This window comes from Hevea brasiliensis, chromosome 8 (genome assembly GCF_030052815.1).
Source record: "Hevea brasiliensis isolate MT/VB/25A 57/8 chromosome 8, ASM3005281v1, whole genome shotgun sequence".
NCBI lineage: Eukaryota > Viridiplantae > Streptophyta > Magnoliopsida > Malpighiales > Euphorbiaceae > Hevea > Hevea brasiliensis.
Window position 1 is genome coordinate 100,524,508 of NC_079500.1, and position 17,947 is coordinate 100,542,454.

Here is a 17,947-nt window from a genome sequence, read left to right on the forward strand (position 1 = left end):
ATTTAATATTAAAGAAAAAACGTAAATTTATGATTTTTTAATTATTTATTTTTCATAAAATTATTTTTTTTTTAAATTCATACACAATTGTTTCTAGGAAATATGAATTTTTTTTCTTAAAATTTTATTTTAAATTAGATAGAAGTTAAATACAAGTACACTAAGAATTTTAATTTTATAATAACTCTAAACTTAATTTAAATAATAAAAAATTATATAATTACAAATAATATAAATAATGAAGGGTATTATTGATATTTTTAATGTCCCCACCTTCCCACTTTTATATGATATAATTGTTTGGAACAAAAATCAATTAACTTTTCTCTTTTTATCCCTTCTATTCATTTTTACTTATAATCAATATTATTATTCTTTAATTCATTATAGAGAAAATTTTAAAATTATTATCTATAATTTTATTTCGGCTATTATCTTGAAGGGACCTGCTTAAATTATCCAATAGAAATACAATATAGTTTTACTCTTTGAGGGAAGTAAATACTTTATATAATATTTATTACAAATTAACTAAAAATTGTAGTGAAGTAATTGCTCAAATTGAGTATATTAGTACTATTAGTAAGTTAATATATGTTATGCATTGCACTAAATCTGATATTACTTTTGCAGTATATAAATTATTAAGATATACTAGCAATCATATCCTAATATTGAATATTGAGAAAAAAATTCAAGGGTTTTTTAGATATTTGAAAGGACCTAAAAAATATGAATTATTTTGTAATAATTTTTCAATTGTATTAAAATCATACAAAAAGTTGCATTCATATAAAAAGTTATGTTTATTGGCCAAAAGATATGACCGAGTAAAAAGATACAATTCTTCCTAATAGTTACATGCATAAAGAGATGAAATTGTTGACAAAGAACTTAGCATACTTTGAGTAATAAATATAAGAGCTATATAAGTCATTTGTAAGGAGTTTTTATCTTTTAAAGATAAAATATTTGTCATTAAATACCTAATAATTTTATTTTTTACTATTACTATAATTAATAAAAGTTAAAATTTTAATATTATTTCAATAATAATTCTACTTTACTAAAAAATATATTATAATTCGTAATATAGAAATCATATAATTATAATATTATAAGTATTATTAATTTATTAAAAATTATTTAATTTATTTTAATAAGATTAAAAGTATATATATATAAATTTACCATTAACTAAATATTAAAAATAAAAAATTTAAATTTTTAATCGAATTTAAATAGATAAATCACATTATTGATCATATATTTATAGCACCTTTTTAATTTTTTATATTGATAAAAATATAACTTTAATTAAATTTAAAATTTATTTTTATATATAAACAAATTTTATTTATTTCATTTTCAATAAGAATAAAAATAAATAATTTTATATTCTCAAATTATTATTTAATATAATAAATTAAAAAATAATTTGTACTGTACACTTTAATGAAATTATGACTAATTTAGGTAAATAAAATAAAACTAAACTAATTTAAGTAAGTAGAATTAAACCAACAATAATTTCATAATTTTAATAAAATCAACTAAAATTTAAATAAAATTTAAAAGGTGCTTATAATTTTTTAATTAATTAGTCCTATTTTCAAATTAATTTTATTTTTTATATTAATATTAAAATATTATAATCTATAAATATATTAAAAATTTTATAAAAATACTATTCATAAAAATTATTTATCTTTACTTGGACAATTAATTGCTTAAAATAAAATAAAATTTTAATTTTATATTAAAATATAATAAAAAATCATAATATCAAATTTAAATGCTTATTAATTTTAATTTTTCATTTATTTATATAAATGTTATATTATTATTTAATGGCAAAAGATTAAAAAAATCAAAACCTTTATATATTTTTTTAATTTTAGTCAAACCTTTTAATTTTATCAATTAAATATTAAATTTTGACATTAATTTTAATTCTGACAATTAGCCTAATTGAATTACTTAATTGTCAAAAATAATTCAAATATTTGCAAGCGTTATCAATATTAGTGAATTTTTTATTTTTCTATCAATTTTAACAATTATTCTCAAATTAATATAAAATATTATTTTAACTAATTTATCTATCATTTTGAAAATTATAATTATATTTATTAGTTTAAATTTGAAATAAAATGATAGAAAAGATGTAAATTAAAAATACAAGTAGAAAGAAAGAGGAAAAAAATTAAAAATTCAGATAAAAATATTAAATATATTATTTATTTATTATTTTTTATCATAAAAAAATTTGTTAAAATTAATAAAAATATTAAAATTATTGAATATATTAATAAAAATAAAAGCAGTAGTTAAAATTGATAACAAATGTAAAAATTTTAATTATTTTTAATAATTAATGAGTTAATTGTTTTTAATTAAATTTGCTATTAAAATTAAACATCAGGAAATGTTTACTATTAAATTGATATAATTAAAATTTTTTACTAAAATTGATAATTGGCATAAATCTCCTTATATTTAAAAAGTGGGAAGGGGAGAATATCTGGATTTACAATAACACTGTTTATTATTTTTATTATTTATAAAAGTAAAAAATATATATTTAAAAAAATTATTAATTTTAAAATTATTATTACAATAAGATAAAGTCAAGTATATTTTTTTTACCTAAATCTTTATTTTAAATATACTATAAAAAGTTAAATTACTTTAATCAATTGAAATATTATAAATAAAATACATGAAATAGAATTTCTAATATATATTATTTTAGTGATTAAAATATTATAAATAAAATAATATAAATATGATAAGAAAATATGAATATTTTAATTTTGTAAATTAAAATTTATTATTTACTAAAACATCAACTTGAAATTGAAATGCAAATTTGATGGCCACTGCTAGTGCTTCCTTCGTATTGACAGATGAGTTTGAGTTTGAAGGCTAGTTCGTCAACTTCTCCTCTGCCTTCAAACCTGCACCCACCATGAGACCACATAAAGGAAGAAGAAACAAGAAGCATCTTTAGCCATGGAGTATGGTGGCTGGCAACGCTCATAAACTGGCCCAGCGATGTCTCTTTCTGTAAGAGGCTTCAATTTTTTTTTTTTTTCCTTTTTAATAAGAAATATCAGCAATAAATTTCCATGGTCCAAAGCCCACTACGTATAAAAGGCCTACTAAACTTTAACTCCATACTCAAACTGAAAAAAATCAACCCTCAAAGGAAAACCTAATTGAAAGATGATATAATCTCATAAATGTTATTGTTAAGATATTATAAAACCTTTATCATTTAAAAAATGTATATTGCATATTATTACACTTATTATAAATATTATTGGCTTAATTTTTTTTATATATTATATAATATTGTTATAAAATTATAAATATTATATTTAATTATTTAAATTAAATATTAACTTTAATGTCATTTTAACTAATTATATAAATAAAAAACATTTATTAATTTAAAAATTATTTTTTTATTCAATTATATTTTTAAGAAAGTTATCTATTATATTATCAACATATATTATTAATTTAATTATAAATTTAAATGTAATATAATAAAATAATATAATAATAAATTTTAAAAATATAAATAGGCGAAAATGTTTAAAAATTATAATAAATTAATAATAAATGCAAATTAGCTCATTGAATTTAATTTATTTAAATTCTATTACTTTATTTTTTTAAAAATTAATTTGCATATATTTTATTTCAATTTTTTTTATAATTTGAAATAACGTTAACTTGCATATCTAAATTAATGTGAAAGAAATTTATTTGTAAAAATGGATATGAATTTTATTTTTATATATATATTTTAGGTTTTTAATTTTAAATTAAAAATCATAACAAAATTTTTATGAAATAACATTTATAAAAGAAAAAATGTAAATTTATATTCTTAATATTTATAAGAATATATTTTTATTAGTTTAAAAAGTTAATCTTTATTTGTAATTGTATAAAAATTATAATGCATATAGTTTAAAAATTAAAATTAATTAATAATAAATACAAATTAGCTCATTAAATTTAATTCATTTAAATTCTATTACTTTACTTTTTTTTTATAATTTAAAATAAATTTAACTTGCCTATTAAAATTACATATCTAAATTAATGTGAAAAAAAATTATTTGTAAAAATGAATATATATATATATATATATATATATATATATATATATATATATATATATATATATATAACACTTAGGTTTCTAATTCTAAATTAAAAATTATAATAAAATATTTATAAAAAAATTTATCAAAGAAAAAATGTAAATTTATATTCTTAATATTTATAAGAATATTTTTATTAGCTCCTAAAGTTGATCCTTATTCATACTTTTATATATATATTGTAATGCAAATAGTTTATTATTATAAATGATCTGTGTTTAAATTTTAATTATATTAAATTTACATTATGTTTCTAAAAAAAAATATTTTTACAAAATTGATTTCGGCTTTAATTATTTTTTATTTGGTATTCAATATGATTGGCTATACACACCATATATTTTTTTATTTCAATTCTTATTAATTTTTTTTTTTTATAAAATAATAAGAATCATAAACACTACTATTTTTAATACTAAAAAGAATAAAAATATAAAAATATTAATAAAGTAATAATATAAATATAAATATAGTTAATTATTATTATTATTATTATTATTATTATTATTATTATTATTATTATTATTATTAATGTAAGTGATAATATTTTATAAATGGTATAATGCTAACTCTATAATAACAATTTTCAAGAAATCATACTTATAGTAATATAGATATACATAGAAATAAATTAATTAGATTTAAATTTAATTGTCTTTAATTATTTTTTGGTAGTATTATTTTTTATTAAAATTAAATAAAATTCTTTTTAAGTTGTTGATTTAATAAATTTTAAAATTAATAATAATCTTTCAATAATTTATATTATTTTTATTTTTTTTATAAATTATAGTCATTAAAATATTTAATTTTAATTAATATTCATGATTTTATAATTATTAATATATCGTTTCATTGCAATAAAAAAACTTAGATGGATATTAACTTAAAAAATAATTTTCAACTAGTAAAATATTTTTAAATATATGTAATAAATAACAAATTGTAAATATAAATTTTAAAAATTAGATATTAATAAAGTATTTTATCTATATTGTAATACCATCAAATTATTTTTTTATTTATTAATTTCTTATTTTAATTAATTATTTCTTATAAAATTTTATATTTAATTAAAATTAATAATAAATAAGATTAAAAATTTTAAATTTCTATTAACTCTAAAATTAAAAATTTTAAATTTCTATTAACTCTAAAATTAAAAATTTTAAATTAATTTAAATAATAAATATATAATTATAATAAATTTTAAAAATAAAGAACAATATGATCTAATTATTTTTTTATATATTTATATATAATATAAATTAATTTTGATTTAATTTTAATTTTAAATTAAATAATTTAATTTTAATTCTGATTTTCAATCAAAGCATCGCTGTATATCTGGATGGGAGTGTCCTTGGATCATTCATGTATATCGTACTACGGCCACGTACACATGTTTTACACCTCATGCGCTGTAATTAATAAAAAATTTTTCTTATAAAAACATTTCTATTTTTTTTTAATAAAGAATAGAGAGTGAAAGTTCTTGTTTAGCCACTGCACCATACCTTTTCCCACCGTGAGATATGGTGTATACGCATCGAGTGCACTTAATAATTTCTTTGATATATATTAAATTCACTTAATAATTTACCTAATAGAGTAACGTGAAAAATAATTAAGGAGATTTTATTTTACAAAATCTACAATATTTTTCTAATAAAATTGACCCCAAGGAATTTGTATCCAACCCATAAAATCAAAATAAGAGACTCTTCATCCTCTTCATGCATGGAAACATGTTAACAACAAAATAGTAGAGATAATAAGGGAACAATACAGATTTCTCTTTTAAACTCTTTTTGTGGTGATATCTTTTAATGTAGATAGCATACCATTTATATATCAGTAAATTGAAAAAAAAAGAACTACAAACTAGGAGGAAGTGGCGATAATACCTCCTGTTATTTCTGATCAGTTCTAACTAAAAACTCCTATTATCTAGCTGGTGTTTGACTCATTATTAATAATAACAAGTAATGCAGTAAAATAAAAAATAAGAAAAACAAGTTTAATTTTTACTTCGTCATTCACTCCCCTTAAACTTGTTCATTCTTTCTGACCAATTGTCTTCATTCCTAACTTCTCTCGAAGCTCTTCAAACCGTTGTCTTCCCAAAGGTTTTGTTAACATGTCAGCCAATTGAATTTCAGTATTCACATACACTAACTCAATGTTTCCACCGCACACAATCATTTAATAAAATGATAGCGAGTGTCGATGTGCTTACTCCTATCATGATATACTGGATTTTTAGCAAGGGCTATGGCTGACTTGTTGTCCACTTTAAGAGTTGCTCTTACTTCTGTATCTTCAACTGCACTAATCACTTTACTTAGCCAAATCCCTTGACAAGTACTGGTTGCAAATGATATATTCAAATTTCGCATGACGAAAAGCGCTACAACTCTTTGTTTTGCGAGACCCAAGTTCTCGGATCACTGCCAAGAAAAACAAAATTCCAAAGAGTGCTCTTCCTGGTCGTCAATATCACCAAAGAAGGTCACCACACAAGAGCCAACAAGACTCATATCTGGTTGCTTCTTTGAGTAGACACAACCACTGTTCAAGGTACCTTTGATGTACCGAAGAACTTGCTTTACTGCTGCCATGTGGGTTGTTGTAGGCTTCTCCATAAACCTGCTTAAAACACCGACAGAAAAAGTGATATCTGGTCGTGTATTAACCAGATATCTAAGACTTCCAATTAAGCTCTGCACAAGGTTGCATCAACCAATGCTTCACCATCAACAACTTTACTCAGCTTTGTTCTTGGCTCCATAGGAAGCTTACATGGATTGCACTCCCCTACTCCCATTTTCTCCAAAATCTTCTTGGCATAACCTGTTTGACAAATGGAAATTGAGGTTGTAGTTTGCTTAACCTCAATACCAAGATAAAAACTCAACAAACCAAGATCAGTCATATCAAACTTCTGCATTTCTGATTTGAAGTTTTCGATGACATCTTGATTTTCTCCTGTTAAGATAAGATCATCTACATAGACACCAACTATCATAAGTTTTCCTTCATCTTTCCTTTTATAGAGAGCATGTTCATGTGGACATTGTTTAAAGCCGAGTGCCTTCAAGCATCCACCAAGCTTCGAATTCCACGCTCTGGGTGCTTGCCTTAACCCATATAAAGCTTTATGTAGTTTTAAAACTTTATATGGATTTCTCTTGTCTTCAAATCCAATTGGTTGTGTGACATAAACATCTTCTTCCAATTCACCATTTAAGAACGCTGTTTTCACGTCCATATGATGAACCTCCCAATCCTTTTGTGCCGCAATTGCCAATAAGACCCTTATAGTTTCCAATCTTGCGACTGGTGCAAACACTTCGTTGTAGTCTATGCCTTGTTTCTGCACATAGCCCTTTGCCACTAATCTGGCTTTGTGCTTCAAAATCTTGCCATCTGGGTCTTTTTCAATCTGTACACCCATTTCAAACCGATTGGCTTGTGACCCTTTGGTAATTCAGTAAGTTCCCATGTACCATTTTCCTGTATTGAAGTAATCTCCTGTTCCATTGCTCTTCTCCAATTTTCATTCTTAGAGGCCTCTTCAAAAGAGGTGGGTTCCTCCAAAGAAAGAAAACATAAGCTGGCTTCTTCTATTTCTCGAGTATTGTCGTAAATCTCTTGAAGAGATCTCAGATTTCGTGGTTCACTTGAGCTGGAACTAGTGCTCGAGCTTTGAGATTGCGTACTGGATGAGGAGATCGGAGTTCCAATTTCAGAAGGAGTCTCTGGATGAGGATTTACTGCTTGTTTGAAATTTACAGTAAATTCTCCGGCTTCCTTGATTCTCTCACCTGAATCATCATTCCACTGCCATTTTCTTCCCTCTTCGAAAGCTACATCACGACTCACAATTATTTTGTTTCGAATTGGATCAAATAACCTGTAAGCTTTAGACCCAATTTCATAACCAATCATTATCGCTTGATTGCTTCTATCAGCTAATTTAGTAAGATTGGGAGTTACATCTTTTACGTGTGCTACACACCCAAACACACGCAAATGATGTATATTTGGAATCTTACCGAACCAGGCTTGATAGGGAGTTGCTTCAGAAACACTTTGCGTAGGAGCTCTGTTCAAGATGTAAACTGCCGTCTTTACTGCTTCTGCCCAGAATTTCGACGGGACCTCCATGCTTTTTAACATACATCTCGCCATCTCTACGACGGTTTGATTTCTACGCTCCACTACACCATTTTGCTGCGGTGAGTATGGAGCAGTAAGAAATCGTTTAACTCCCTGTTCTTCACAAAATAATTTGAACGCTGTGGAAGTAAACTCTCCTCCCCGATCGGTTCTGATTGCTCTTAGCTTTTTATCAGATTCAGTTTCAACGAATATCTTGAATTTCTTGAAATTAGCTAGAGCCTCATCCTTGCTTTTCAACATATATACCCACATAAATCGGGAAAAATCATCCACCAATAACATGAAATAATTATTACCTCCACATGTTGTTGGTGATATTGGACCACACAAATCACTGTGAACAAGCTCCAGGGGTCTGCTTGCTCTGAATTCTGTTTGTTTCGGGAATGAAGTTCTGTGCTGTTTCCCCACAAGACACCCATCGCATAGCTTATTTGCTTGATCAATACTGGGCAGTCCTTTTACCATGCCTTTTCTACTGAGCTTTCTCAATGAATCAAAATTAAGATGACCGAATCTAGCGTGCCATGCCCAAGATTCATTGTCTAATTTTGCAAGCAAATTTATTGGTGTAGCAAGCTTTAAGTTTGCAATGTAAAGCCGATTTGCTCCTCTCACAACATCCACCACTAGCCTGCTCCTCCTGTCATACAACTTCAGGTGTCCACTGCCAATCACAATTGAGTTTCCTGCTTCATCAAGCTGTCCAAGACTTATAATGTTACTTTGAAGCCTTGGAATATAATAAACATTCTCAGAGAGTTGTGTGTTCGATTTTTGCATCAAACAAGATTGAACCTTGTCCACAAATGCTAGCCATGGACCCATCACCAAATCTCACTTTACGTAATGGTAAGGTCCAATTCTACAAAGCGTTTTTCACGACATGTGGCTACTTGCACGTAATCCAAATACCAATTACTTTCTTTTGTTTCGATTCATTGGTATTTTCTTGCAAAGATAATTATCTCAGACTCCTCTGCTGGTAACAATTCTGGCACACACGTTTCCAGCAGCAGCAAGGATGGTCCTTCGTCTTCTTGTGTTAAATTGGCCTTTTCATCTCTTTCTTTCGTGGGACATTCTGAGGCATAATGTCCCATTTGGCCACAGCTATAACACTTGATCTTGCTCTTATCTTTCTTTTGCGGCTTTGACTCATCATCACCGCTTTTCCGGAAATCGCTGTTGCTTCTTCCTCTACCGCGGCGCGCCGCCTCGACCTCTGCCCCCTTTCCACTTGCTATTTCGAGCTTTTATGGAAGTGTCGCCCTCCTCTCGGCCTTCCATTCAGCTCTTGTGAGAAGGACCGTTTCAGCTGAACTGCCTCCACAACCGAGCAAACGTTCTTCATGAGCCTTTAGTGATCCAATTACCTCCTCTACCGATTTGGTTTTTAGATCACTAAATTCCTCTATGGCTGAAACTATCTGCAGAAATTTTGAGGAAGTAGAACGCAACATCTTCTTGATCACCTTTTCATCTTCAACTGGTTCACCAAGGCTTCTTAGTTTATTGACAATGATGGTGAGTTTTCCAGAAAAATCTTCTACAGTTTCTGAATCACCCATCCTCAGTGCCTCGAATTCTCTCCATAAAGTTTGAGCTCTAACCTCCTTCACCTTCTCTGCACCTTGGTTCATAACCTTCAGAGTATTCCACGCTTCCTTGGCAGTCTTCTTGGCCCCTAGTTGCAGTAAGGTATCTTCACCTATACCTTGATAGATAGCCGCCAATGCCATCTTGTCTCTTCGTTTATCAACTAGACCTTCAGACTCGATTGGCTCCCATACACCTTGAGCCATCATAAACACTTCCATTTTAATAGCCCATGCTGCATAATTGCTCTTTGTCAACATGGGATATTTTAGCGTAACCGAGCCCTCCTTCTCTTGACTCGACAAGCTTTCTCTGTTTGAAGTATCGCTGGAAGCATCCTCTCTTTCTTTCTGCTCTCTTTCTCTCCTTGCTCTCTCAATCTCAAGGTGAGACATGTTTCAGGCCTTGATCGAAGAGGCTCTGATACCAAATGTTAACAACAAAATAGTAGAGATAATAAGGGAACAATATAGATTTCTCTTTTAAACTCTTTTTGTGGTGATATCTTTTAATGCAGATAGCACACCATTTATATATCAGTAAATTGAAAAAAAAAGAACTACAAACTAGGAGGAAGTGGCGATAATACCTCCTGTTATTTCTGATCAGTTCTAACTAAAAACTCCTATTATCTAGCTGGTGTTTGACTCATTATTAATAATAACAAGTAATGCAGTAAAATAAAAAATAAGAAAAACAAGTTTAATTTTTACTTCGTCAAAACATTCATTGGGACAACAACACTGGTGTTTCTTCCTTTTAACCGCTATTAGTTTTTTTTGTTGCACCACTAACACCGAGGCAGTAATCTTGAAGTCCGGTGAAGCAAGCATGTCACCGATGACCCCTAACTCAAGGCACTCGCTCCAGTCTTCAAGTCCCTCAAACAATGAATTAGACTGCCAATGATACCTTCCTACTAAAATTAGATCAAAGTAATTCACTATCTTTCCTATGCATTGAGATAGCCCCACCCCATCTCTCACCACCTCTTCAAGACATATAAATCGATCATTTCCCATGTTAGCTTGCTTATACTGGTAGATTAGATCACTGTCTCTCTACACTGTTTTCTTTTCCAAAGAGAAGGAATCGAATGACTGTCAAGATCACATGTTCATGCTTTGCCATTCTAGCTGCATATTCTAGTGCCTTTGCATCGTCTGGACCGCTGAGGTAAATGATAGCAACATTGAATTTGGATTGACTAGTCATCACATTCGCCGATCCTTTTAGAATTCATCGGTCTACGAGGACTCCAACAGAACAATAAGCCTTTTCCAGGACCCTTTTGTTCAATCCTCGGATAGAAGCATTCGAAGACTCGATACCACCATCGATAGCCCATTGCTTGTGGAATGGCATGATCACGATTGTGGCTCTCCTGTCTATCGCCACTCGAAAAATGACATCATGCATTGTTTGGAACAGGGAGATTGAAGTGAATGAATGAACATTGGTGCAACCTTGATTGTTTTGCTCATACTGCCTTAAGGCATTAGCAATCCTAGCTGCAGTGGATGTCTGATTGTGTTGGGATCCATGGTAGTCGTTGGATATTAGGATGGGAGTGCATCGACCAACGAGCTCGACAAGGACAAAAGAGATGACCTCTACAGGGCTCTCCGTGGAGGCGTGGGATATTTCTAAAAGTTTTACAACGGTTGGGACATTCTCAGGTTTGTGGATGCAGACTAGCAATCGAAAATCAAGTGTCTTGTTTGGAATGCTGGATGGTGTTTCTCCTAAATGATTGGTATCGCTTGGAAGGATCATAGAGGTATCTCATCAATGGAGTTATAATTGCTGTTGTTAATATAACCGACATTACGCACATAGTGAACTCTTCCCCTTCTAAAATCTGAAGTTATCAGCAAATTAAGATTAATTAGGTTAATTTCACCATACTTATTCTGTATGAAAAAGGACATGAAATAATAATAATCATAATAATATCTTTGATGAGACCTTGTTCTCCTTCCAGAAGTTGTAGATTGTGAGTTCCACGATGCCCTTGGAATTCAGAACCATGGCAAGCAAGAAAGCCTCTTTTGTGGGCAAATTCATAAGCTTTGCTGTCATCATTACTGTTGTAGTTTTAACTGCGATACCAAAGAGAACGAGGATCCCAACAATCCATATTTCCCGAGGATTTCTTTCATAGATATTGGTTTGCAGACCACTGATGGCGAGGTATGTTGGGCAGAGAAACCCCAAGATGAAAGTGTCTAGTCTTGCCACCAAAGCTGCCCCTAAGGGAGGTCCATCAGGCACAATCAAACCAAGAAGTGCAGCCCGAAAATGTAATGCTGGCCTATAGCCTTGCTCACAAATCCAAGTACAAGAGTTAGAATGATAATGATAAAGATATACTTCTGATCCACAGGTTTACCTGCTGGCGTATTTCTTATCATCCCTAATATAATTGGCCTGAAGACGAACAGAACAAGAATAACTATTGCGAAAGTTGTTATAAAGGCCCATACCATTATTATTTGGCGACTGATCATCTTTTCTCCGGTGACAGACGAAATTGTTATCATGATAATGTTCAACAGATCGGTGACTACTGCCGTAGCAAGGGTTAGCCGACCAACGTCTGTGTTCTGGGGCTTTAGCTCATTTACGAGGTAATAAACGACAGAAAGACCTGTAAAGGCTTGACTCATGCCTATTAATGAAAGGGAGCTATAGAGTTTGGTGTCCATGTCGAAATTCCTCTTCATGACGATAGCCATAAAGAAGCTGAGAACCATTGTAATGGAGAAGACACTTATAGCCATGAACATTGCCACCCGTCCTGGCCTTAACACCATTTGAGGGTCTGTCTGCACTGCATTCAGGAAATGGTAGAACATGTTGCCAAATGATGCCAATTTTGCTAGTGTCATTCGGCTTTCTTGAGAAAACAAGACTCGTACTAGTTCCTTCTTTGGCCCTAGTAGCGATGGCCCTAATAAAATACCTGCCTGCATGATCATCAATGGTTAGTTTTCACAAAATACTCGAGTCATCTCCAAGATAGTAAAGTTACGAGTTTAAAACTCCAGAATCCAATCAATTTAAAAAAAAAAAAGAACATTTTAAGTTAATGTCTAGATATATGTAAAGCTATTAAAAGGGCTGGAATAGATAGAATTGAACCATACCATGATCTGGGAAACTAGGCTGGTTTGTCCAAGATGGTAGAGCCAAAAATCTATGAATTTTGAGGCTAAGGAAATAACCACAAGCTGTGCTTTGAGAAGAATTCCAGGGGTTAGGACATAACGACTTTGCCATATGCTGTAGGATATGATATACCTCGTGCTTTTGCACACCATAATTTTGCTTATCATATCTGTAGTGCTTTTTGCCATGGCCATTGCTTAGAGGAATGAGGAAAAAAAAAAGGGTCAAAATGAAGAACAATTACTAGTTTTAACCCATATCTTTCCCCTTTCTTGAACTAAAGAATGAAAACAACAATCTACAAATTGTGATACCTGCAGAGAGAAAGAGAGAGGGGCAAACCTGATATTTTGGGTGATTGACTTTCAAGCTAAGGCTGTTATGTTTTTTCAATATTCTTTTGTTTGTAGGAAATTTATTTAATGGTTTTCCAATGTGTATTCTCTCCCTTTCTCTCTTATGGATACAGGTGGCTATCGGTCTAGTCAGAGTTGGCTTCGGTTTAAAGTTAGATGAACTGAAATTGAACTACAGGATCTCCCTCGATTTAATTTTTTGTTTGGTTTAGTCCCATTGTTGTCAAATCTAATGGTTAAAATTTTTCTTTTTAAGAAAAAACTGATTTTAGCAGGGAATTAAATCGAATAAATCAGTCAATTTTAATCTAATTTTAGTTTTGAATTGAATCAATCCAAATTCAATTTCAAATCAAATCATGACCGGATAAATTTGTCCTGAAGATCTCTTTGAAAAGCAGTTTTTTTTTAATAAAAAATATTATCTAAGGGAGGGTACTGTAGGGGTATTTTAACATGTACTCTTGTGTATTAAGAGCTAGTTGGCTGGTCTGTTGTATAATTTTTAATGAAATAAAAGTTTAATTTACTTTATCAAATAATTCTTTCCAGGCCAGAATTCCAAACCTGGCAAAAGGATTCGAACTTCTGCCAATCTCTGGAAATCATTTCTTGACGATGATAAATGGGAAACAAAAATTGGAACAATTTGAGGATCCATTTGAATGATCACCAAAATTCAGCAACAACATGCTGATGTTTTTCAATGACTTACTGAGTACAGTTGCTTGGTGGCTTAAGGAGGTGTCGCACACCTTCCATGCTACTTCTTAATTGAAAAGGTTTTAATTTAAGATACTGCTGTGACTTGGTTTTTGGAATTGTTGCACCTGCTAAGATTCTGGCAACTCAGTCCACTGAGACAGGCGTCATATTGTTTCAGATTCAGTTTGTTGCACTCTGTCTTGAAATACTGGCTAATATTGATGATGGGTTGGGAGTGAGATCCCTGGTAACCAGAGCGTCTTCGGCTGTTCCAACTATTAAACAAAATCCTTGAACATTTTTTAGTTTTAATGTGCTATTGAGCCCCACAAAATATAAATTTAGAGTCCATAATCTACTAAGATTTTAAATTATTTGAATTGGTCCTACACTATTTAATATTGCCGAAATAAGGGCAAGATAACCAAGCAAGTGTTAGTAACTAGCTAATGGTAACTATTAATTGTTAACTTCAAAAGCTCATTGGTTCAAATAGACTTATTTATAGTATCCCAAATCCTTATAAACTTAACTGGACCTAGTTTATCATGAAATAATTTGTTTCCTACCATGAAATAATCGAGAACATCGATTATGGGTTGCGAGCGAGAAGCCTGAGAAATGGATCTTCTTTGGCCTAATTTGTGGTTGATCATATAAGGGGTGTCATTTCCAAGAAGTTCTTCCAAGCAAATCCATAAATTGCCAATGGACTCTGTTTTGTTGGATTGGAAAATCCTAACAACTTGGTTGCAGCCATTGCTTCTTCTTGCTTATGTGCACAGACCAATTTATTCATTGGTGCTTCATAAGTAGCATATTGGATGCATTTCTTCTTATAGCCTTTGTAATGCTTGCTTGGATCATAGAGCTTTATGATTTGTGTTGGTGCAAATGATGACAACAAAAATATTAAGAAAACCCCAGTACTCATATCTTTTATGCTCATAAAGAGAGAGAACAGTAAGTTAAAATTTCCCATTATATAAAATCGATTCAAAATTTTATATCTATAATTAATAGTAAAGAGATTATTGAGTAGGAGCCATCAATCTTGATAAAGAATATCAAGGCAGCAGTTGCTACCAACTTAATTGCATAGCCAATGAAGGCCATTTGAAAGTTGAGAGCTTCATTAAAATGGGCGAGAAATGCCCACAAATTAACTTTGGAAGCACAGTATGTACAGAGGAGTGGAATAAGCAAGCCCGAGACGATAGGGTCAAGCTTTGATATAAGGTTTGTGGCTAATGGAGAACCTGCAGGGACTACCAAACCTAAAGTTAAAGGACCCAATATATAATTAAGACCCAGAGAATCACCCACACTTGAAGAAATCAATACTGCTGCTATGATTTATGGGTTTCCCTTGTGGAGTTGCTCTAATGAACCACAATATCAATCTTTGTGCAACTAGAACTGTGGATGCCAGAAAATAAACAGATACACATAGCTCTGAACCCCAACCCTTATTGAAGGTGTATATATGTGTTTGGTCTTGTCAAGTCGCTAACCAAAGTTGTTGCCAAAGCAAGGTGTCCCAGCCGAGAATTAGTGATCTTATGCTGTACTAGAAGAGCACTTATGTCAATGAATTCGCTTGTCGTGAATGCATAGAAATAAAGATTTGCATTATTCAGCCTTGCACTCTTCTGTGCATTTATCACACTGCGATCAAACTTTACCCTTAGAGTTCTTGACGTGTAGGGAAGTGCAAATACAAGAAACCCCAGTAAGATAATTCTGGCCCCTGATCTTTTCACCAAGCTTATGTCCATCCTCACTGCTGCCAGGAATGTGAACATAATAACATATCCAATCTTTACCATTGAAGCCATTACTTGATTGGGTGGTGGAGGAAAAAATAGTTCTTATGCTCCAGGAAAGAATCGTTCCATTAATATTGGTCCCAACAGCATACCCGCCTGGTAGACATAAATTGAAAAAATATATATATTATTTCAATCAGTACATCTGCAGATAATTGTGAATTCCCGGAAAGAAATGAAAAGAGAACAAAAAAGTGATTATCGTTTTTGCAGGTATGAGATTTCGAATTCAAATTCCAATGGCTGATTTTTTCTTACCAGGGAGTCAGAGGTTATCCTGGGGAAACAAAACGCTTTGAGGAACAAGAAAGAAATGAGCAATAATGACCATTGAAATTAATTGAAGTTGAAAACGAAAAAAGGGATGTTCAAGAATAGTTCCTCCATGTTTTACATTCCATGTGCCATCAGAAGAAGCACTGATGTAATCAAAACATCCTGCGCTTAAATTCACAATAAATTTATATTGTGAAACATTCATTATTGCAGAACCAACAATGTTTCAAGAATCCTGCAAATGAAAAAAGAAAGAAAGAAAGAAAACTGTTCCTGCTACCAAAACAATGAATTCAGAAAGAATATTAATGGCAATTTAATGAATTACGAGCAACAACTTGGCATTATTTTTATAGCCCATTTCACCTCTTCTATTAATTAATCAAGATTATTATATTTTTATAACATAAATATATGAATTATTAAGACTTCCATAGATACTGTTTATCATAAATGAGCCTAAAGTGATTTTTCAAATAAATTAGAAGGTTTTCTTTTGTTTTTTTTTACAAAGAATTGCCTGTTTTTGTTTTGTTGTGGGTATCCATTGTACCCACTGTATTATAAAGAAATGAAAATTTTGATAACGTTACACCAAACAAACAGGGGCACGTGACAGCACGATGAACTAGAAGACGAGTCAGAATTAAGGATGAGAGCAATGACGTGTTATCTATTCACGTAACAGACAAAACCACTGTCACCAAAATTTGAGAGCGGATTTAAAATCGAAATTAATTTAATTTAATTTGAAATTACAAAAAAAAGATTAATTTTTAAATATTTAAAAATTTTAGTTATTAAAATTAACTAAATTAGATCAAAAGTGAAATTTTATAATATGATTCTATATTTTTAATGAAAATGATCGAATTTAAAATTAATTTAAATTATTAAAAATATTTTTTGCATAATTAAAATAAGTTAGAATTTAATTTTTAATAATATCTCATAAATATAATTTTTTTAACAATAATTAATGTCAAATAAATTTTAAAAATACATGTATTTTAATTAGATATTATTATTTATTATTTTAAAAAAATATTATTGAGTTTTATTATTAAAATATATTAAATTTAATTTAAAAAAATTATAATTTATAATTAATGTATTTAAATTTTTTTATAACATTCTTAAATAAGAATTTCATAATTAGTACAAAATGAATGTTAATATTTTGTTTATTTCATAAAAAATAATTTATATATAAAAAATATTTTATAAAAAATATTTTAAATATTTTTTTAATATTAAATTAATGATACGTATTTATTTAATATATATTAATATTTTAATGAGATTATTAAAATTTAAAAAAATAAAAAAAAAAATAATTTTTTTAAATAAAATTATTTTCTATAAAAATAATTTAATTTTTTTATAACAAATATTTTCTATTAATTAAATTTTTTAAACACCCTAAATACTAAGATAAAATATTTTTTATAAAATAAGCGAAATCTAAATTAATTTTTTATGTAATGGAAGCTAATTATTTACCTTTTTATTTTAATTTAATATAATTTTTTCAAATTCTATTATTAAATTTTTCATTTTTATTTAGTGGGTGTCATTTCCGTAATAATATCCGAGTGCAAGGTCATTTTCAACGTCCCTCACTATTTATTAGAGAAAGCAGTGG

General features: G+C 29.3%; 2 pseudogenes; both read right to left on the reverse strand.

Annotated features, from left to right (window-relative positions):
* Nucleotides 1-10,597: 10,597 nt before the first annotated feature.
* Nucleotides 10,598-13,330, reverse strand: LOC131169167 (cation/H(+) antiporter 15-like; annotated as a pseudogene).
* A 1,355-nt stretch (nucleotides 13,331-14,685) lies between these two features.
* On the reverse strand, nucleotides 14,686-16,626 carry LOC131182180 (cation/H(+) antiporter 15-like; annotated as a pseudogene).
* Between the last annotated feature and the right edge of the window lie 1,321 nt (nucleotides 16,627-17,947).